A 22,968-nucleotide genomic window follows, 5' to 3' on the forward strand; every position below is an offset into this window, starting at 1 on the left:
TCACACTGGTATAGTCATGAGTCTCAATAGGAATAAGTAGAATCTGCCTCTACTTGTTTGAAACATTACAGCCAATCTCCTCAGTGTTACTTGATGCGTGACAGTATTTTGGTAATACAGCTGCAGGGTGCCGTTCAGAAAGTTACAGTGCATGCAAGTTAATTTTCCTAAATCTTCTGATTACATCAGATGCAAGATGAGTTCAACTCGTTCTGTATTCATCCTGATGGACAATGTGGCTTTCAGGGCTATGAGAAGAAATTGAGTAAGATTGACTTGCACCTACTGGAGTTTAGAATGAGCAATAATCTCATTGAAATATAATGTTTGGGGAGGGATTGATGTGAAAGATGCTGAGGGCTTTTCTGCAAGCAGGAGCCATGGTTTTAGGAGGTGGTTTGACACTTGTAAATTTGTAGAGGGCTGTGAATGCTCAGTCTGAATCTGTGCATTCAGGAATGAGATTGGTGGTTTTGGACATCAATGGAGTCCAAGTATGAGGGAGTTAATTGGGGAGAGACAGTCGCACAGGAAATGAAGTTGGAAGACATCTTGGGTATGGGGCCTGCCTTGATACTGAATGATACCGCAAGCTCAAGTGGCAACGTGGATTGTTTCTGCTTGTAATCATTAAGAAAAAAACTTAAACATGTTGGAATGAGCTGCTCAAGGGAATAGTATAAATATATAGAATACTATAGTACAGGCCCTTCGGCCCACAATGTTGTGCCGACATTTCATCCTGCTCTAATTATTTAACCCTTCCCTCCCACATAGCCTTCCATTTCTCTATCATTCATGTGTCTACCTAAGAGTCTCTTACACGTCCCTAATGTAGCTGCCCCCACAACCTCTGCTGGCTGTGCATTTCACACATCCACCACTCTGTAAAACAAAAACTTACTTCTGACATCCCTCTTGTATCTTCCTCCAATCACCTTAAAATTATGCCCCCTTGTGTTAGCCATTGTTGCCCTAGGGAAGAAGTTTTTGTCCACTCGATCTATACCTCTTATCTTGTACACCTCTATCAAGTCACTTCTCATCATCATCCTCTCCAAAGAGAAAAGCCCCAGCTCACTCAACCTATCCTCATAAGACCATTTATCAATAGTAAATTTCAAGAGAATTGGATATATCCATGCAAGAATAATTGGGTCCAAGGAAAGAGCAAGGGAATTGATTGTATAGCACTTTCAAAGTAGCAACATGGGTATACTGAGCTGTAAGTATTTTTATGCTGAATATTCTGAGTTGCTCCCTCCTGAATGTGTATAACCTCTGGTAGCTCAGACCAACTGGTATGATACAACATAGACTCCACAACAAGCCTCCGTTAATAAACTACAATCTGCTGACATCAGGCATGGTATAAGTGGGTGGTTAAAGTTCTTTTGAAAGATGCAAGGGACTGCAAAAAAAAAAACTGCTGGAAGAACTTGGGTCAGGCAGCATCTATGGAGGGAAATAGACAGTCGACGTTTTCGGTGAAGACCCTTCAGCTGGTTTTTTGGACTTACTGGGATAGGTCTAGCAGAGCAGGGTCTGAGCTAGGATGGCAGAATTACTGGGAGTGAGCACCGGCAGGCTGATAGAGGGATCAGCAAGTGGGGAGAAGTCCTGAAGAGGGTGAGTGGTGACAGGGAGGGGATGGCCTTGACCTGGGTTAGAGTGAGTGCCCTGTAGCTGGAAAGTGGAGGGACGCCAATGTGGGGAGTGGAGAGGGAAAGGAAGGTGGACAAAGCTAAGCTGGAAGGTGCGTGAAAGGGAGATGAATGGTGGAATGAGAGGGGAGAGGTCGATTTCTTGATGTTTGTCAACATCAGCTTTGTGGTTTTCTGGAGATGTATTTCAGGGGCTTTACAGACCTTGAGTGGGAGAATCATTGGGGGTGGGCAATGCAATCGGAGAGGAGTACTGGAGAACGTGAGTGGTGGCAATCAGGTCAGTCTCAATCCAGGCAAAAGTGAGCAGTGGCGGCTGGAGCTGTGGGGTGGGAGAACATGAGGGATTGTGGGGGAGATGAAAGGAGCTGAGAAGGAGGGATGAGGTGAAGTATACAGTAGAGGGCAGATGTGGACAAATGTGTGTCCATGTACTTCTACTGCGTGTGTGGGTCTGTGTCCACAACTGTGTTCTAAGATTGCAGTAGACCCTAGCTGTCTTTGTCATAGATCTCCTTGCCAAGGACTTTGCTCCATCAAGACCATGGGGTAGCTGGTGTGCAACAGCCACCCAACATTAAAAAGATTCATCCATTGGCACCTTCCAGTTCTTGGAACTGGACTCTAAGCACTGTTACTTCAGAAATTCAAGACAGAGCAAAGAAATATTGTGCAAGGAAACATTGGCAGTTTATAGGCGCCCTAATAGTGTTAGCCATATGTATAAATCAGAAAATTAGAGATGGATATAACAAGGGTAATTTTAATCTTTTATTAGACTTAGTAAAATCTTCAATAAGAACACCAAGGATGAGCTGATAGGAAGTGTTGAAGATGTTGGTTTCCTGATATACTGGTAAGAAAAATAAGGTAACAGGCTCTTTTAGATATAATTGTGAAAATACAATTTTATGTAGTTTGAATACCATTTTTGATGCAAGTTGAAACCATCATGTTAACAAATAAGCCATACAAGTATTAAGAATGTGTTGGTTTAAGGTAGATTGGGACATACTTAAATTTATAAAGATAAATAACCATTGGCAAACTTATGAACAAAATTCATAACCTTTAACGGATACTCCTGTAGCAAATAACTATTCCGAGGGAAAAGTGGTTCAACTGTGTTTAACAAGTTAAAGATAGTGTTAGATTAGCTTGAAATAGGATAATTTGTAAAATTCAGTAAGGGAATAAAAATTTTAGCAAGGATTGGTTTATTCATACTGAGTCATTTTTGTGTTAGCATAGTGAAGTGTTTGGGTCACAACTATTTGTCATCTTTATTAATGACTTAAATGTGATTTATTCATGTTAGCTGATCATCCAGAGGAAGATGGAGGCTGCAGAGGGAAAAGAGACAGGTTAAATGAGGGGGCAAGGATAGGCAGATGGAATATCATGTGACGTTATTCTAACTTGGAAGCAAAGCTAACAAAAAAAACTTTAAAACTCATTGGAATTCAGTGGAACCTGAATCACAAAGATGCAGGTAATACATTCACTTGACAGTGTCTTCACAAGATATCCTTCATCTGCATGACACTACCATTACAAAACAGGATGTATTCAGAACAGCTCTGGCTTGCTGCTCCTGCATGCTCTTTGACTCTCTGCATTGAACCAAGGTTGCTCCCCTATTTTGATGGTAAAGACATTGGAGGAAATCCTGGGCTATAAGGTTATTGATTGGTATTTCGCAATTTATGGTTGTGCATATCTAAAATGAGGGGCCAATCACTGAAGCAACACAAGACAACGTGTTAATCAGCAGAAGCAACATGTAAAAGCCAAAGTTTAAGCATTCCTACAAGCAAGAGATCAATTCAAGCTCTGTAGTCTAACTTGTGGTATTGGTTTATTATTGTCAGTTGTACTGAGGTACAGTGGAAAAACTTGTCTTGCATACTGATCGTACAGGTCAATTCATAGTGCAGTTACATTGAGTCAGTACAGAGTGCATTGATGTAGTACAGGTAAAAACAATAACAGTACAGAGTAAAGTGTCACAGTTACAGAGAGTGCAATAAGGTGCGAGGTCACAACAAGGTAGATCGTGAGGTCAGAGTCCATCTCGTTGTATAAGGGAACTGTTCAATAGTCTTATCACAGTGGGGTAGAAGCTGTCCGTAAGTCTGGTGGTACTTTTTCAAGCACCTGTATCATCTACCCGATGGAAGAGTAGAGAAGAGAGAATGTCCTGGGTAGGTGGGGTCTTTGATTATGCTGGCTGCTCCACCAAGACAATGAGAGATAAAGACAGTCCAAGGAGGGGAGGCTGGTGTCCGTGATGTGCTGGGCTGTGTCCACAGCTCTCTGCAGTTTCTTGCGGTCCTGGGCAGAGCAGTTGCCGTACCAAGCCGTGATGCATCCAGATAGGATGCTTTCTATCGTGCATCGGTAAAAGTTGGTGAGAGTCAAAAGGGACAAACTTAATTTCTTTAGCCTTCTGAGGAAGTAGAGGTGCTGGTGAGCTTTCTTGGCCGTGGCATCTATGTGATTTGACCAGGACAGGCTGTTGGTGGTGTTCATTCCCAGGAACTTGAAGCTCTCAACCTCAGCACCATTGATGTAGATTGGTGCATGTACACTGCCCCCTTCCTGAAGTCAATGACTAGCTCTTTTGTTGACATTGAGGGAAAGGTTGTTGTCATGACACCATTCCACTAAGCTCTCTATCTCCTTCCTGTACTCCGACTCATCACTGTTTGAGGTACAGCCTTCAATGGTGGTATCATCTGCAAACTTGTAGATGGAGTGAGAGCAGTGTTGTGGTGCAGTGATGGAGTTGTGTTGGACAACTAAGCAAACTATGGGAAGTGAGACTCAAAAATTTGACAATGGTTAAGGTGTTTGCATTCATTTTCAGTCAGATCATTGGCATTGCCTGAGACCTGGCCATCACAGATGGCAGTGTTTATACAATTTTATTCAGTCTATGTGATGGGAAGAAATATGTGCGAGTGCTGAATACACGAAAAGGCACCATCCTGGGTTTAGAGGTGAACTCTGCTCCAGATTCTACCACTGATCTGACCAAGCTGTACCAGTATAGCAATAACAGTAGCAGCTATCCAAGAATATAGAGAAAAGCCAAGGTAATTCTCATCTACAAAAAAATACAGGAAGCATACAATGCAACCACATCAACCTACTATCATTTATCAGCAAAGATATAGCACTGTTGTTGACAACTTCCATCAAGCTACACTTAATATTGTTCTCCATGTGGGTTCTGCCAGGACTATGTATCTGCAGGCTTCATGAGCATTCCTCCAGCATTTTTGTGGGTTGCTCTAGATTCCAGCATCTGCAGTCTGTGTCTTCATTATAGCCATTGTTCCAAATTTGAAATTAAGATGTTATTTGAAAAACTATTATCATTGGAGTACAGAAGAATGGGAGGGGACCTCAGAAACCTTTAGAATGTTGAAAGGACTGGACAGAGTAGATGTGGCTAAGCTGTTTCCCTTGGTGGGTGAGTCCAGGACTAGAGGGCACAATCTTAGAATTGGAGCGTACCGGTTTAAAACAGAAATGAGAAATTTCTTGAGCCAGAGGGTAGTGAAATTATGGAATTCTTTGCCACATTTAGCTGTGGAGGCCCGATCATTGGGGGTGTCTAAGGAGGAGATTGATAGGTATCTAATTAGTCAAGGTATCAAGGGATATGGGGATAAGGCTGGAAATTGGGGCTAGATAGGAGTAGTATTATTTAGCTCATGGAGCAGACTTGATAGGCCGAATGGCCTACTTCTGCTCCTTTGTCTTGTGATCTTGTGATTATCAACAAGCCCTGGGAAAAACTGAAGTCATTTTTTTTTAAAAAGAGGGGAAAACTTTCCACTTCCTGGAATTATTCTTATCACAAACCAACATGCCTGTGGTTAGTGGAAATCAATTATCTTGCTAAAGGGCATGACTGCAGGAGTTCCTCAGGGCCCAACCACCTTCAGCTAATCCATTAATGACCTATCCTACATCATAGGGTCAGAAGTGAGGATGTTGGTTCAAACCATCAATATTCAATTCCATTTGTAACTTGTAACTTGTAAGATAATGCAGCACTCCTTGCCTGTATCATCTAATTTTGAAGTTTATTCAGACATAGGATGATGTGGCAAATTTTTGCAGCACAAATAAGAGGTAATAACCATCTCTGATAAATGACAGTCAAACCAGCTTCACTTTGCATTCAATGGTATTACTTTTATTAAGTAAGCTAATATCAATGTTTTTGGGGTCACTAAAGAAGGGAAACTTAACTGGAGCAATAACAGACTGTACATTACAATGTGGACTAATCATTACACGACATCCCATAGCTTCTCTAATTTCTAGTAACCCCTCCCCTTGTTTTCCCTCATTCCTGTGGCCCACTCACCCCTTCTTTCCCTTGCCCTCATGACCTGTTCCCCAACTCCTTCCATTTATTCCAGTCTACTGTCCTCTCTTATCAGACTCCTTCAGCCCTTTTGCCTCTTCCACCTATCACCTGCCAGCTTGTGCTCCTCCCCCTCCCTCAATCTTTTTACTCTGACTTCAGCCCTCTTCCAGTCCTGATGAAGGGTCTCTACCCAAAACATCAACTGTTTATTTCCCTCCACAGGTGCTGCCTGACCTGCTGAGTTCCTCCTCCATTGTGCGTGTTACCCCCAAAGCTTCCACAGGGTTCATCAGGCGTGAGAGGTGCTGCTCTCCACTTCCCTGGATGAGTGTAGCCCAACAACACAAACTCCATACTGTCTAGAATAAAGCAGTTCACCTGATTTCCATGCTACCACTATTCTAACTATTCCCTAACACTACCATCAGTGCACTTTGGCTGAAGTTTATGGGATCTTCAAGACACATTATGATATAATAAGGCTTTTTTGACAATGTCTGAGCTCGAACCACCTAGAAAAACAAAGGCAACAGGTGAATGGGAACTCCACTGCCTCGGGTGCGAGAGGTATTGGGTTGTGGCAGTGAGATACCTGCCACACGCACATTGCCATTGGAGAACACAGCAACTAGATCTGGGGAATTAGTGCTGCTGTTGTCGATGATGTCCACGTTCCATACATGAATTTTAAAAACATGATATGCTAGACCTTTTACAAATAGATTGAAGTCTAAGAGTGATGTAGTCTTGCTACAATAAGATATCTTTGTTAGCTGCATGTACATCGAAACACAGTGAAATACATCTTTTGCATAGTGTTCTGGGGGCAGCCTGCAAGTATCGCCATGCTTCTGGCGCCAACATAGCATGCCCACAACTTCCTAACCCGTATGCCTTTGGAATGTGGGAGGAAACCGGAGCACCTGGAGGAAACCCACGCAGACACGGAGAACGTACAAACTCCTTACAGACAGTGGCTGGAATTGAACCCTGGTTGCTGGTGCTGTAATAACATTATGCTAACTGCTACACTACTGTGCCTGTCTGCAATGAAAAGGGGACTTTGGTTCGACTACAGCTAGAATACTCTGTACTCGTCTTTAGAAGGTGAACATACTTGCCTCACTGGGAGTTTTACAAAGATGTATGTGATTGATTGCTGGGATTTGGTCTGAATGTATTTGAGGATCAAGGATACTAAAGGGATCAGGATATGGAAGCTGTTGGAGGTAGAAAAAACTGGCAGTATGTTACGGCTGAAAAGCCACTTTTAAAATAGCCATGTTTTTTGAGCAGTTTTAATCATCTTGCATTACTAATAAATTAAGAAATTGTTCAAGAAATTATTAAATGGAGAGAATGTCCACAAAACATATTCAAATTGATATTGCAAATACTTCCTCAAATATTTTTAGTTCATGCAATCTGTCATTACTTGCAAACTACTGCCCCATCAGTTGCTTTGCTTTCCTGTCTGGCAGTTGTCACTTAAGAAATCGATTTTCATTTTTCTTCCAAGTCTAATCAAATCTCATTTCCAATCCAGAATTGTGTTCATGAAAGTCACAAGGTCCTCTAAGTTGGAAAAGTGAATTTGTAAGGGATGGCTTACATTTATGAATGTTCCATCTGCTTCTCAAGTCATCAGATTGGTTTATTATTGTCACATGTACTGAGGTATAGTGAAAAACTTTGCATGCCATCCATTCAGATCACTTCACTGCAATTGTGCACAGGTACTACAAGGGAAAATAATGCAGAATAGTGTTATAGTTACAGAGAAAGCACAGTGCAGGCAGACAATAAGGTGGCACAAGAGACTGCAGATGCTGGAATCTGGAGCAAAATCAATCTGCTGAAGCAACTCAGCAGGTCGAGCAGCATCTGTGGGAGGAAAGATATTGTCGATGTTTTGGGTTGAAACCCTGCATCAGGACCCCACTGAGTTCCTCCAGCAGATTGTTTATTGCTCCAGACGATAAGGCAAGGCCATAATGAGGCAGATTGAGAGGTCAAGGGTCCATCTTATTGTTTTATAACAGTGGGATAGAAACTCCTTGAGCCTGGTGGTAGGTGCTTTCAGGCTTTCATCTACCTCCCAATGGGGGAGGACAGAAAATGTCCAGGGTGGGTGGGGCCTTTGATTATGTTGGCTGCTTTACTGAGGCAGTGAGAAGTGCAGACAGTCCATGAAGGAGAGGCATTAAGTTCTTTCATGTAGTGCATTAATGATTCATTAAACATAAGCAATAGCACCCAACGGATATTTAAAATCGCAGCAGGTCATAGAAACGTATTAATCATGTTTCACTTCCTATCTCAGTATGCAGGTTGACTTGAACTGCATTAAGTCCTAACTATTACTAGAAACCCAAGACATTTTAATATTTTGATATGTGGGCATCATTGGTAAGGCCAGCTTTTAATGCCGATTCCTTTTGGTCCTTAAAGGTAATGGTGAGCCATCTTGTTGACTGCAATTTTTTCTGGTGAAAATTCTCCCAGTGCTGTTGGATAGGGAGTTCCAAGGATTTAGATGAAGTCACAATGAAGGCTTGTACCTGCTGCCTTTGTCCTTGATGGTAGAGGTAATAGGTTCAAGAACTGCTGTTGGCATAGTCTAGTGAAATAAATGCAGTTGTTACGGACTCAGTGAAAGTCCCTTTAAGATAGAGAGTGTGTGTGTATGTGTGTGTGGGGCGTGCTTACGTCAATAGAAAATAAAGGACGTAATGACGTTGTTGAAGAAGGCAGAAGAAGAAGAAAAAAAGGAGAGAGAGAGAGAAGGGAGAGAGACACCAGCCTGCTTGTTTTCTCTATCGATGGATGAGAAACAATAACTGTGTTTGCCACTGAAATCCATGTATGGAAGTTGGAAGTAATCCGGTGGAGTTCACTTTGTTGCTGACCTGTAGAAGGAAACAGGTATTTGTGTGTGGACGACCACGGTTCGGATGCTTTTCGGGGTGAGGAAGTCACTACCGAGTAAACACTGAAGTGTCGTTTGGGTTCCATCGTGGAACATTTGGATTTCGTATGTACTCTCTCTATGTTTTTCTACATCTACATCTTATCTTCAGACAACGGTGGTTGTTGAAGAAGCCCTTGCTCATGTTTCACCTTATGGCTTGCGGAACTGAACTTTAAGAACCATTCAGGAACTGGGAGTTTTGGATTTTGTCACACACACACGAAGAGTTTAGTTTTGGGGTTAACGTTCGAGGTTTAACATTTTTGAATTCTAACATACTAACATTTTTACTTTTATTTTACGTATTATCATAAGTAGTGATTAATAAAATAGTTTTTAACACTAAATCATGCTCAGTGTGTTTCTTTTGTTGCTGGTTCGTGACACAGTGCAGCCACTGTACTGGCAGTGAGGGAATGAATGTTTAGAGTGGGATGATGATCAAATGAGAGGTTTGTGTTGGATGGTAGATCTTCCTAAATGGTATTTGGAGCAGCATTTATCCAGGCAATCAGGAGGTATTCCATTATGCTCCTGACTTAGTAAACAGTGGAGAGGCTAGGGGTACCAGGGAAAGTGAGTTGATTACCTTTTGTATACCCAGCCTCTGACCTGATATAGCCACAATGTGTGGCTGGTGTGTGTGTGTGTTTCTGTTCAATGTTGACCTCTGGGATATCTGAAGTATTTGTATTATATGTCATGGATAGGTGGTTAGCCTCTCTTGTTGGAAATGTTGACAATGTGGCACATTAATGATCATTAAGTGCCACATTATCAATGAATGTTCCATGCTGCTTAAAGCCAATCCCATAGAACAATACAGCACAATACAGGCCCTTCGGCCCACCATGTTGTGCTGCCCTTCAAACCACTCCTAAGACAATCTAACCCCTTCCTCCCACGTATCCCTCTATCTTAAATTCCTCCATATGCTTATCTAACAACAATCTCTTGAATTTGCCCAATGTATCAGCCTCCACCACCACCCCAGGCAGTGCATTCCATGCACCAACCACTCCCTGGGTGAAAAACCTCCCTCTGACATCTCCCTTGAACTTCCCACCCATTACCTTAAAGCCATGTCCTCTTGTATTGAGCACTGATGCCCTGGGAAAGAAGCACTGGCTGTCCACTCTATCTATTTCCTCTTAATATTCTGTATACCTCTATCATGTCTCCCCTCATTCTCCTCCTCTCCAAAGAGTAAAGCCCTAGCTCCTTTAGTCTCTCCTCATAATCCATACTCTCTAATCCAGGCAGCATCCTGGTAAATCTCCTCTGCACCCTTTGCAACACTTCCACATCCTTCCTATAATGAGGTGACCAGAACTGGACACAGTACTCTAAGTGTGGCCTAACTACAGTTTTGTAAAGCTGTATCATCACGGCTCTTAAACTCGATCCCACGACTTATGAAAGCTAACATCCCATAAGCTTTCTTAACTACCCTATCCACCTGTGTGGCAACTTTCAGGGGTCTGGTTATGAACCCCCAGATCCCTCTGCTGCTCTACACTGCCCGGAATCCTGCCATTTACCTTGTACTCTGCCTCGGAGTTTGTCCTTCCAAAGTGTACCACCTCACACTTCTCTGGATTGAACTCCATCTGCCACTCGTCAGCCCAGCTCTGCATCCTATCAATATCCCTCTGTAAGCTTTGACAGCCCTCCACATTATCCACAGCACCACTGATCTTTGTGTCATCTGCAAACTTGCTAACCCAGCCTTCCACCCCTCATCTAAGTCATTAATAAATATCAGAAAAAGTAGAGGTCCCAGAACTGATCCCTGTGGGACACCACTAGACACAGCCCTCCAATCCGAATGCACTCCCTCCACCACAACCCTCTGCTTTCTACGGGCTAGCCAATTCTGAATCCACACTGCCAAGCCTCCCTGGATCCCATGCCCTCTGACCTTCTGAAGAAGCCTACCATGCAGAACCTTGTCAAACGCCTTACTAAAATCCACATAGACCACATGTACTGCACTACCCTCATCAATCTTCCTGGTCACCTCCTCAAAGAACTCTATCAGGCCAGTGAGGCAAGATCTTCCCTTCACAAATCCATGTTGGCTGTCCCTAATCAGTCCATGATTCTCCAAATGCTCATAGATCCTATCTCTTAGAATCCTTTCCAACAGCTTGCCCACCATAGACGTAAGGTTCACTGGTCTGTAATTCCCTGGACTATCCCTACTACCTTTTTTGAATAAGGGGACAACATTCGCCACCCTCCAATCCTCTGGTACCATCCCTGTGGACAACAAGGACTCAAAGATCCTAACCAACGGTTCAGCAATCTCCTCCCTCACCTATTCTGATAAAACTAATGCCATCACTGGATCTCTCCTTAACCAATACTTTTTGTTTTAAAAAGCTCACTTACTGTTTGATATCTTGAATGATGGAAATTGACAGATAAATTGGAACACAAGAAATGGGGAACTATCCAAAATTGAACAACTGGGCCACTTCCACCAATCATTAGGCAGGAAAAACTTTTGTCCTTCATTGAGGGATCCTGTGCCACCTGAAGTACACAGTGAACAAATGAGGCAGCAGTTCTGAAAGCTGATACTACTGAGCAAGATTAAGCATAGAAGGCAGTGCAGGAAATTTGCAGGGTGACAGGGGAAATCAGTGAAACTGATAAGTAAAATCATAAGTAAGCACTAGTTTGGTAGTGGAGGTGTAAATCCTTTCCAATAGCGTAAGGTGGAACAGTAGTTCAATAATTCACCTCTAATAAATTGGAATACTATTCCTGTTGATTAGATGTGATCTGAAACTTCATAAATCTCTTTGCTCTGAAGTGAGATGGAAAATTTTCATACGAGTACATCCTGTCAACATAGCATCTCCCTGTTACATTTTAGAACTAGATGACTTCCCCATCCTATTTTGACATACACATATCTTGTAACAAATAGTAACAAGATATCATGCCTGTAAAATATCCCAAGGATAGATCTGGAGAAAAGCAGGGAATTTCTGCCCATTTCCCAGAATTATTTACCACTCGTGTCATCGCTAAAACAGATTTTCTGGAAATAAACATTTTGCTTTTCATTGGACCATGTGAAGCACAAGCTGGCCACATTTCCTGCACTAACAATAACAACCACTTACATAAATGTGGTTAAAATCTCAGAATACCATCAGGCAAAATTTGACACAGAGCCCCAGAAGGTGATATTAGGATAGGCAATCAAGGTTTTGGTAAAGAAGACAAGCTTTAACTGATGTCTAAAAGGAGGTCAAACTGGCACAGTGGAGAGACTTAGGATAATTCTGAAGGTAAGCTGAAAACATTATGACCAATTACAGTGCAAGTGAAATGTTAAAATAGTGATTACACTTCAGTCATACTTAGCTATAAAATGGGGCACCTTGAGCTCATGAGAGATTCTAATTAATGCAATTGCTTGCTCTACTTGAACTTTTCTTTAATTTCTTGTTAAAGATCAAATGTTAAGCTTTAGTTGTCTAGTCTTTTTGTTTCTTCTCTTACCCAGCCTGCACCTGAATACTACTACATGAAGATCACGTATTAGAAAAGGTATTGAGGGTTTATGCCAATGTCAGACTAAAACTATCTCATAGGATGAGACATTTCCTCTGGAGGTATTGGTATATTATTGTCATGTGTACCAAGGTACAGTGAAAAACTTGTACCTATTGTACAGGTCAATTTATTACACAGTGCAGTTACATTGAGTTAGTACAGAGTGCATTAATGTAGTACAGGTAAGAACAATAACAGTACAGAGTAAAGTGTCACAGCTACAGAGAAAGTGCAGTGCAATTAGGTGCAAGGTCACAACAAGGTAGATCATGAGGTCAGAGTCCATCTCATTGTATAAGGGAACCATTTAATAGTCTTATCACAGTGGGAAAGAAGCTGTCCTTAAGTCTGGTGGTATGTGCCCTCAGGCTCCTGTATCTTTTACTCGATGGAGGAGGAGAGAAGAGAGAGTGGCCCAGGTGGGTGGGGTCTTTGATTATGCTGGCTGCTTCACCAAGACAATGAGAGGTAAAGACAGAGTCCAAGGAGGGGAGGCACGTTTCCATGACACGCTGGGCTGTGTCCACAACTCTCTGCAGTTTCTTGCGGTCCTGGGCAGAGCAGTTGCCGTACCAAGCCATGATGCATCCAGATAGGATGCTTTCTATGGTGCATCAATAAAAGTCGGTGAGTGTCAAAGGGGACAAACCGAATTTGAAGTCATAGGAGATGCGGTTGCTTGTCCTATTATGGGAATCAGGAACTTGGGATGAGGGGAGTAAATACAAACCACCACTGTGTGGCTCTGTACATATTTTTATAAGAATGGTATGTGTGGGTTTTCATCTTAATCCCTCCTAGATTTCCGAAATGCCTGTGTTTCACAGATCCAAACGGCTAGAAGATGCTCTGCGAATTGCTATCAAATCACTTACACAGTGGAAAACATTCACTACATTTGTGAACTGAAGTTTCATAGAAACAGAAAAGTACAGCACAGGAACAGGCCCTTCAGCCCACCATGTCTGCACTGACCATGATGCCAAACCAAACTAATCCCCTCTACCTACACATGGTCCATATCCCTTTATTCCCTGCCGGTTCACATGCCTGTCTAAATGCCTCTTAAACATTGTAATCATATCTGCTTCTACCACCTCTCCTGGCAGTGCATTCCAGGCACCTACCACCTACCACTGGCAGGCATGGTAGCATAGTGGTTAGCATAATACTTTACAGTGCCAGAGACCTGGGTTCGAATCCGGCCACTGTCTGTAAGGAGTTTGTACATTCTCCCCGTGTCTGTGTGGGTTTCCTCCCACATTCCAAAGACGTACAGGTTAGGAAGTTATGGGCATGCTATGTTGGCACCGGAAGCGTGGCGACACTTGCGGGCTGCCCCCCAAAATCACTACGCAAAAGATGTATTTCACTGTGTGTTTTGACGTACATGTGACTAATAAAGATCTTATCTTATTATATATATTATATAAAATAAATGACACTGCAAATTTAACTTTCTCCCTCACCTTAAACCTATGCTCTATAGTTTTTGATAGTTTTTGACATTTTCCACGCTGGGAATAAGGACTCTGACCATCTGCCTCAATTTCATATGGTGATTTTTGTAATTCATCATTGTTATAAAATTGTTTGATTAATGTTTGAGTAGGAACTGGAGGTTCTGTTGTAAAATAATGACTGTTTATTAAATCACTTAAATTGATGATTCATTTTTCTTAACCTTTTCACTTTTTCTACCCTCTGCCATAAACAGTGACATGGATAATGGACACAATACCAACAGCCTATCAGATTTTTGTGGTTACAATCCGTGTATAATTTGAGACTCCAAAATCTTTGTATGCACGCTTATAATAAGGTGTACACATTGTACTCCCCTTTTGAAAATTTAGTTCTGCTGAAGTCAATGGAACAATTTCAGACTGCTATTAAATGATAATATGTACTTAGCCTTAAAGCAGAGGATAAATTTCTACCTGACTCTGGATGGTGTCAATCTTGCAGAGGTGTGGGCCCAATGTTTTTAATTGGGTCCATTTTTTTTGTCTTAAAATTAGCAGACAAAAATACATCACTATGCATTATCATATGTTAGAGAATGTTAAAATTTTAAAAAGTTTACATTCCTATTGCAAAACTGAAAATCCATTTTTAAAAAATTGAATCCTATTATTCTCTTTCAGGCTAAAGAGAGCCAGATAGATATTGGCAGGGGATGCTAGAGTTTAGTCAGCATAGACTTGGTGGGCTCAAGGGCCTGTTTTCAGGCTTTATGATTCTGTGACTCATAGCACTTTGGCAACTGAAGACATGAGCACCAAATACCAAAGTGAAGTGACTTAAATTCTGAAGAGAACTAGAATTAGGAGTACAGATTTCTTGGAAGGATTTGTAGCTGGAGGAGAAAACAGACTTTTATAATGGGATACAATACAGGTTCAAATGGTGCCTCTGGGGGAGTACAGGGTGTGGTGGTGGAGGAGGGCATTAGCCCCTTAATCATAAAACACATGAAAGACTTGAGTGCAGATGTGTATGTATCTTTAGATTAGTTCCACTCCAGAAGGAAACTTGTTGGAAGCAATTGGAAGTATTGAAACTTGTTGGAAGTATTTCAATTCGAAGTTAGAATAAAGATGCTGTCACAGGTACATCAAAACACACAGTGAAATGCACCTTTTGCGTAGAGTGTTCTGGGGGCAGCCCTCAAATGTCACCACATTTCCGGCACCAACATAGCATGCTCACAACTTCCTAACCCTTACGTTTTTGGAAAGTGGGAGGAAACCGGAGCACTGGTTTGACTTTCCAAAATGCATTACCACACACTGAGGTGTATTGAAATCCATTTGCCACTCCTCAGCCCAATTCTCTGATCAAAATCCCCCTGTAATCTACAGTAACCTTCTTCACTATCAACAACATCTCCTAATTTTGTGTCATCCGCAAACTTATTGATCAAGCCTTGTGCATTCACATCCAAATGATTTATATGAATAATGAGGGTCCCAACACTGACCCATGTGGCACACCACTAGTAACTGGCCTCCATTCCAAGAAACAACCTTCAGTCACCACCCTTTGCTTCCTACCTCCGAGCCAATTTTGAATCCAAGTTTCTTTATCAAAAGATCAATTAAATGAATTGAACTAAATCTGTCTTTTCAAAATCTATGCTGGCTATCCTTAACTCTAAATTCTGCAGCAACAAATAATCTGCTGGAGGAAGTTAACAGGTTGAGCAGCATCTGTGTGGGGGGGTGGGGGGGGGAGTAATTATTGATATTTTGGGTTGAAACCCTGCATCAGATCTTAGAGTGGATTATACAAGTGCCTGTTAAATTTTTCCTGCTGATTATTAAGTCTTAATCATACTTAGGTTAAAATATACAGCCTATAGTTAAAAGGAATTTTATTTTGCCCTTTCTTGAACAAGGATGAACTATTTACTGTTCTTCAATCCAGACACCAGAAGATTTTTGGATGCAGCTTGCACAATCTCCACCCCTAAACAACTAGACAACTTATTCACAGTAAGCGTAACCAGGCTTTGCAATACATCCTACCAAATCAATTTTCATCCCCTCCATTACTTTTACAACCTCCATTTCCTCCAATATTTTGTCATTATGCTCTTTCAAAGTAACATCCATATAAGTGTTTTAGTCTTGCCCTGTGCTTTTAATCATTCGTTCACACCACCCTCTCCCCCTGCCAAAAATGTGCCTAATAAGTCCCACCACACCTCTTACAATTTACACAACAGACCAAGATTTTTGAGTTTCATTTCATGCCATTCTATTCTTTCTTTCTCTCAACTTATTATATTTAATTTGGTTCTCATTTCAAGAATTCACCTGACATCATGCACCCTCTTATTGTTTCAACATATCCTCTTGTTATTTCAAAGACCCCTGACTTTGGTTCCCCTACCTTTCTCTTTCACAGGGATATATCTAGACTATACCCAAAACATCTCCATTAAAAACATCAACCTTTGGTTCCATTTTACAATCCTCTCCCCTCCTCCTGAAGTTAGTCTTATAGTCACGAAGTCATACAGCACAGAAATGGGCTCTTTAGCCCACTGAATTTGCACTGACCATCAGCCACTCATTTACACTATTCCAATTAAAAAAAAATTCTCTCCACAGTTTCATTAACTCCCCCCCCCCCTGGATTCTACCACTCACCTACACACTAAGGGTAATTTACAGTGGCCAATTAATCTATCAACCTGCATTCCTTTGGGATGTGGCACCCATTGCAATCACAGGGAGAAGGTGCAAACTCCACACAGACAGGATTCAAGATCAGGATTGAACCCGGGTCTCTGGTGCTGTGAGGCAGCAGCTCTATAAACTGCTTCTCTTCCATCGCTACTTGAGTAATGAAGAGAAAGGAACAATCCAATCTTAACCTCATGATGCGCAAGCACTCTTCACCAAGTGTTCTCCTACAGGCACTTGGCATTGCTTTCACCTTAATTGGGTTGACAGCATCTTGCTGAAGGAAGTTCTGAATGCATTTCAGAAATTCTTCCCCTTTTTGTTTACTCCAACATTATTCCAATTGATATTTAGTTAATTAACCTCCCAAATCACCACTATTTTAAGAACTGGCACTTGATACACATAGTTATCTTTAAGCATCCCTGAGATGGGTAATGTTTTTAATGTTAATTTTGAGATATTAACCAACATGTAGGACAATCCCTTATCCTGTTGTATTTTTGTTCAGACTTGGAGACAAAAGGATCCATTAATGTGATGAAAAACACAATGATGCTGGAGGAACTCAGCAGGCCAGGCAGCATCCGTGGAGAAAAGCAGGCGGTCAACGTTTCGGGTCAGGACCCTTCTTCAGGACTGAAGATAGGATAGGAAATATCCCAATATATAGGAGGGAAAAGCAGAGCAGAGATAGGTGGACAAAAGAGGGGAGGCGGAGTGGGCACAAGGTGGTGATAGGTTGATGCAGGTAAGAGATAGTGATAGGCAGGTGCGGGGGAGGAGGGGAGAGCAGAACCATGGGGGGGTTGGGTCAAAGGTAAGGAGGAAAAAAAGGGGTAGGAAAAAGCGAGGCTAGGAAAGCAAAGAAGCATGGTTGGGGAGGGGGTAAGTGGGGAAGGGGTGTGGGGATTACTTCAAGTGGGACAATTCAATGTTTATGCCGTTAGGCTGCAAGGTTCCAAGATGGAAAATGAGGTGCTATTCCTCCAGTTTGCGCTTGGAATTCTCCTGGCAGTGGAGGAGGCCGAGGACTGACATATCTGTGATAGCATGGGAGCGGGAGATGCAGATTGCAGTTACGGACAGAGCACAGGTGTTCTGAGAAACAGTCACCTCGTCTGCGTTTGGTCTCACCAATGTAGAGGAGGCCACACTTGGAGCACCGAATGCAGTAGATGATATTAAGGGAGGTGCGGGTGAATCTCTGTCTCACCTGAAAGGAATGTTTGGGTCCCTGGATGGAGGTGGTGTAGGGGCAGATGTTGCACCTATGGTGGGGGCAGTGGAAAGTTCCCAGGGTGGGAGTGGGATGGGTAGAGGGGAGGAGTCCCTGCGAAAGGCAGAAAGGGGTGGGAGGGGATGATATGCTTGGTAGTGGCATCCAGTTGGAGATGGGAGAAATGGCGGAGAATGATGTGTTGGATACGTAGGCTGGTGGGACGAAATGTGAGGACAAGGGGGACCCCATCCCTGTTAGTTCTGGGAGGGGTGGGGGGTGATAAAAGAGGTGCGGGAATTGGCAGAGATACAGCTGCGAGCTCTCTGGACCACAGTAGGTGGGGAAGCTACGGTTAGAAAAGTTGGACATCTCGGATGTCCTGGAGTGGAAAGCCTCATTACGAGCCAGCCAAAGTTTTCTCATTTTGTGATGGAAATATCATCGCAACACGAAATAAACGTCTCTAAAGCCCTTGCGCTTACAAAGTCTGAAAGAGGGACCGCTTACCGTAGACTTTCCAGGAACGGCTATCACATTAAGATAACCAACCTTACCATGGAGAAGGCTTTAAATGACTTAAAGTTGGACTCGAGTAAGAGGAAGAGTTAATTGGAATTAATTATTTCCATAACCTTCCCTAAACCCAACCCACTACCCCACCCACGCAATGCACCCCCTGGTGGCAGGTTTGAGTTTGATCCTTGCAGGATTCCGTACGCTTCTTTCGGCCAGTTATCTATCAGCTTCAAGGCGAACGATAACATTGTAGCCGGCGCTGGGAGCCAGCCCCGGGTTCCGCTCCGCTCCGCGCAGATACAGTCTCCCCCACCTCCAGCCGGACAGCTCCTCGCTGCTTCCCCTTCCCAAGCCGCCACCTCGAATTCATAAAATGTTGCGGCGGATTATTGCAAAGATTGTTGTTGCATGGAATGTGTGAGAATGCATTTTCATGCTTTTGTTCCTCCCCACTCTCGTTTCTAAAGGCTTTGTGTCTTCTGTCTGAGTGCCTTCGTCTGGCGGCCAATGATTGCACTGGGTGTTTTTTTCATGCTGCAATTTCTATCTAGTTCATCTTGATCAATGAAGAGGTGAAAACAAAGACTGAAGATTTATTTCTTGTAGGACATGTATCGGTGCTACATTTTACAGTGGGAAAACAGGTGAGTTAATTTCATATTTTAAAATGTGCGTACCTCTAGCGGTGCGTACATATGTGATTATTTTAGATAAACATGAATGAAGTGTAATGCAACGTTTGGGATCATTCTTGTGCTCCCAGATTTCTGAGGGCCTAATGAGTTAACATCGGGATGTTTTACCTTAGGATCAATGCTGTCTAAATACTGTTAAACGCAGATCAATTTTCATCAAGTCTATTTCGGATGTCAGTTTCACGCCAATAGAGTGTTTATGTACATGTTATTGTGCCACCAAAATATTCAGTTCACTGTTGCTTTATTAGAGTGTTTTAATTGAAATCCTACTTCATCCATTTTTGTTTACTTACTCTTGCCCATGGTGCTATTTCTGATTAATATTTCCAGTAATAATGCGTTTGTGGTCACGTTCCCGCGATCCAGTCATTCCACAACATATTAGACGTATTTCTTTTTCACATTTCACACACCTTCCTTCCCAGCCGTTAGATTTTTATTTTGAAAACGAGTAATTTAACTGGACTTTCCACTGTTAATTATTTGCCCTATTTATGGCTTCAAATAGATGTGTTCAATCATTTGTTAAATATGAATTATATTAGTTTTGCTTCGTTTTCCTGTTTTTTGCCTTCATTAGTGTCAGCATTCAGCATCAGATGTAATCGTGGCAATGTTTAGTATTTTAAAATCATGATTAATATATTTATCAGACTTGGTTGGATCTCTGTGCTGGCATTGTATTCATTTTGCAGACTTGCTTGTGCTGCTTTCCAGTGATTTGCTTTACTTATTTACCAATTTACCGCTTTAGAATTGCCATACCCTAAAGAATCTTTGCCCTGATGTGCAAGTGGTGAAACCATGTGCTATGTTTTTAAGTTTTAAATCGAGCATGTTACAGGGATAATGGGAATAATAAATTCAATATGAATCTTACTTCCATTGCCTCATAGTTGCAAGCTCTCTCGGTGGTTGTAATTGCTTGACACTGCTCCTCCAATGCAGATCAGAGCCGACAAGGTAGATGGTGTCATTCTGTTTTCTTGTCTCTCCACTACTTGGTTCACATGACCCCTGATATGGTACACCATCTAATGGCTAAACTGAGAACTCAGCAGTCTCAAGTTTCTTTGTTTTTGCTGTTGTTTATTTACTTTTAGTGAGATTTGTGACTGATTCCATGCATAATGATTGTGTTGTTTCAGTAGAAATGTGTAGCTGAGACAGAGCACTATAACTAAATCATGATAATGCATTGCATTGGTTTTGAGGTTCACTCTATTGAACTGCTGGTCTATGTAAGAAGGGAATGGTTTGAATACTCTAACTGCTTTCAGGCATTCATCTTTCACTTGCTTTCTCATCACCAATAAATTATATACCATTTGCGCTACAGATAAAGAGAAGGGTCTTGATTTTGCAGCCATAATGACAGTGAAATGGCAAAGGACATTTTCAGAAACTGACAACAACTTTTGGCATTCAAAGCAGGAGAGTTAAACATGGAAATCTGAAAGTTGTTGTCACTAATTTCCTTCATGTGTTGTTACAAAATAAGTGATGTGAGGTAAAATTCAGCTTTCTACACATTATTCTAGCTGAAAAGTCATTGCAAATGTTAAGTCTTGTTGAATGATATTTTAAAGACATAATTTCTGTGAAACAAGTTACCTGCCTTTGAGAAAGTATTTTTATAAGTAGAGCATAATTCCCTCAACACATTTGAAAATTCCATGATTTTTTAAAAAAAAACTGTGTGTAATCTTTTTTCTATCTTTTATTCCAGTTCAATGTACTAAACTTTGTTTTAAACAGACCTTTTGCTTCCTGGTTTGCTGGCTTCCAGAACTTTTTTCATTCTGATTGGCTGCTCTATTTGCTTAATGACCTCACTGATCCTTGACGTTCTATATCCCCCTGTATATGACGCCAGTCAGAAGGTCAGGTTGGAATTTAGGACATCGGAACCATGGAGCCTGCTGAATCTTCAGGGGTAGTTTTCCTTCAGGTCACTGGTGAACACTGGCCTTTCCAAGCTGAATTCTCAATATGTTCAGGAATTTGGAGAAGAAAAGCAATACAGCTGTGTCGTCCATTAACTGCGATATTAATCTAACTGTTGGTTTCTTCTTTATACAAAATAAAGGAAAATGCTGAAGATACTCGGGTCAGGCAGCGAACCTGGAGAGAGAAACAGTGTTAATGTTCCAGGACATTGAGCTTCCATTGGAAAGTTCTACCTTGATGTGTATTTGTGGCATTTTCTGCTTTGACTCCAGAATTTGCTGTAATTTGCTTTTGTTACTTTTCTCTTGTTGAGCACAACATACCAAGCAAAGGTGGTTCAGGAGGGTTTAAACGAGATTGCGAGGGGGAAGGAAACCGGAGGAGTAGGTCAGAGGAAGAAGGGGATGGGGAAAAGTCAGATCTGACAGGTAGAGAGGCTTTGAGGAAGGAGAAGCAGAGTACAGGCTATAAAAGTGGATGGGCTAAAGTGCATTTACTTAAATGGAAGAAGCGTCAGGAATAAGGGAGATGAACTGAGAGCTTGGATTAGTACATGGGACTATGATATTGTGGCTATTACAGAGACATGGCTGACATCGGGGCAGGAATGGATATTGAATATTCCTGGTTTTCAGTGTTTTAAAAGGGATAGGGAGGGGGGGAGAAGAGGAGGAGGGGTGGTGGTACTGGTCAGGGACACTGTTACTGCTGCAGAAAGGGTAGATAATGTAGAAGTATCCTCTCTAGAGTCAATATGGGTGGAAGTTAGGAACAAGAAAGGGGCAGTTACCCTCCTGGGAGTATTCTTTCGGCCCCCTGGTAGCAGTAGGGATACTGAGGAGCAGGTTGGGAGGCAGTTTTTGGAAAGATGCGAAAATAACCGGGTTATTATAATGGTAGACTTCAACTTTCCAAATATTGATTGGCACCTACTTAGTGCCAAAGGTTTAGACCGGGCGCAGTTTGTTAAGTGTGTCCAGGATGGATCCCTGACACAGTATGTTGACAGGCCAACTAGAGGGAATGCCATATTAGATCTAGTTTTAGGTAATGAACTGGGACAGGTGACAGATCTATCGATGGGTGAGCATTTGGGGGACAGTGACCATTGCTCCATAATCTTTAGAATTGTCATGGACAGGGATAGGAGCAAAGAGGATGGGAAGATATTGAATTGGGGAAAGGTGAATTATGAGGCTATAAAGCAAGAACTTGGGAGTATAAATTGGGATGATATTTTTGAAGGGAAATGTACTATGGAGATGTGGTCGATGTTCAGGGATCTTTTGCAGGATGTTAGGGATAAATTTGTCCCAGTGAGGCAGAGAAGGAATGGCAGGGTGAAGGAACCGTGGGTGACGAGAGAGGTGGAACAACTAGTTGGGAAGAAGGCAGCAGCATACATAAGGTGTAAGCAGCAAGGATTGGACAGGGCTCATGAGGAATATAGAGTAGCAAGGAAGGAACTTAAGAAAGGGCTGAGGAGAGCGAGAAGAGGACACGAAAAGGCTTTGGCGAGTAGGGTTAAGGAGAATCCCAAGGCTTTTTTCTCATACGTAAAGAGCAGAAAGATGGCGAGGGTAAAGGTAGGACCAATTAGAGACAAAGGTGGGAGGATGTGCCTGGAAGCTGTGGAAGTGGGTGAGGTTCTGAATGAATACTTCTCTTCAGTTTTCACCAAGCAGAGGGGTCTTGATGATGCTGAGGACAGTGTTGGTGAGGGTAATGTTCTAGAGCATGTAGATATTAAGAGAGAGGATGTGTTGGAGCTGTTAGAAAATACTAGGACAGATA

General features: G+C 42.1%; 1 protein-coding gene across 1 annotated transcript in view; it reads left to right on the forward strand.

Moving 5' to 3' along the window:
* Positions 1 to 18,565: 18,565 nt before the first annotated feature.
* The window catches only part of b4galt2 (UDP-Gal:betaGlcNAc beta 1,4- galactosyltransferase, polypeptide 2), a 257,205-nt gene continuing 252,802 nt past the window's right edge, over positions 18,566 to 22,968 (forward strand). Inside the window, exon 1 of the mRNA XM_052011687.1 lies at positions 18,566 to 19,170. The gene's annotated coding sequence lies outside the window, so the exon portion shown is untranslated. The remainder of the gene's footprint in view (positions 19,171 to 22,968) is intronic.

Source organism: Pristis pectinata, chromosome 3 (assembly GCF_009764475.1).
Source record: "Pristis pectinata isolate sPriPec2 chromosome 3, sPriPec2.1.pri, whole genome shotgun sequence".
In the NCBI taxonomy this organism is placed as follows: domain Eukaryota; kingdom Metazoa; phylum Chordata; class Chondrichthyes; order Rhinopristiformes; family Pristidae; genus Pristis; species Pristis pectinata.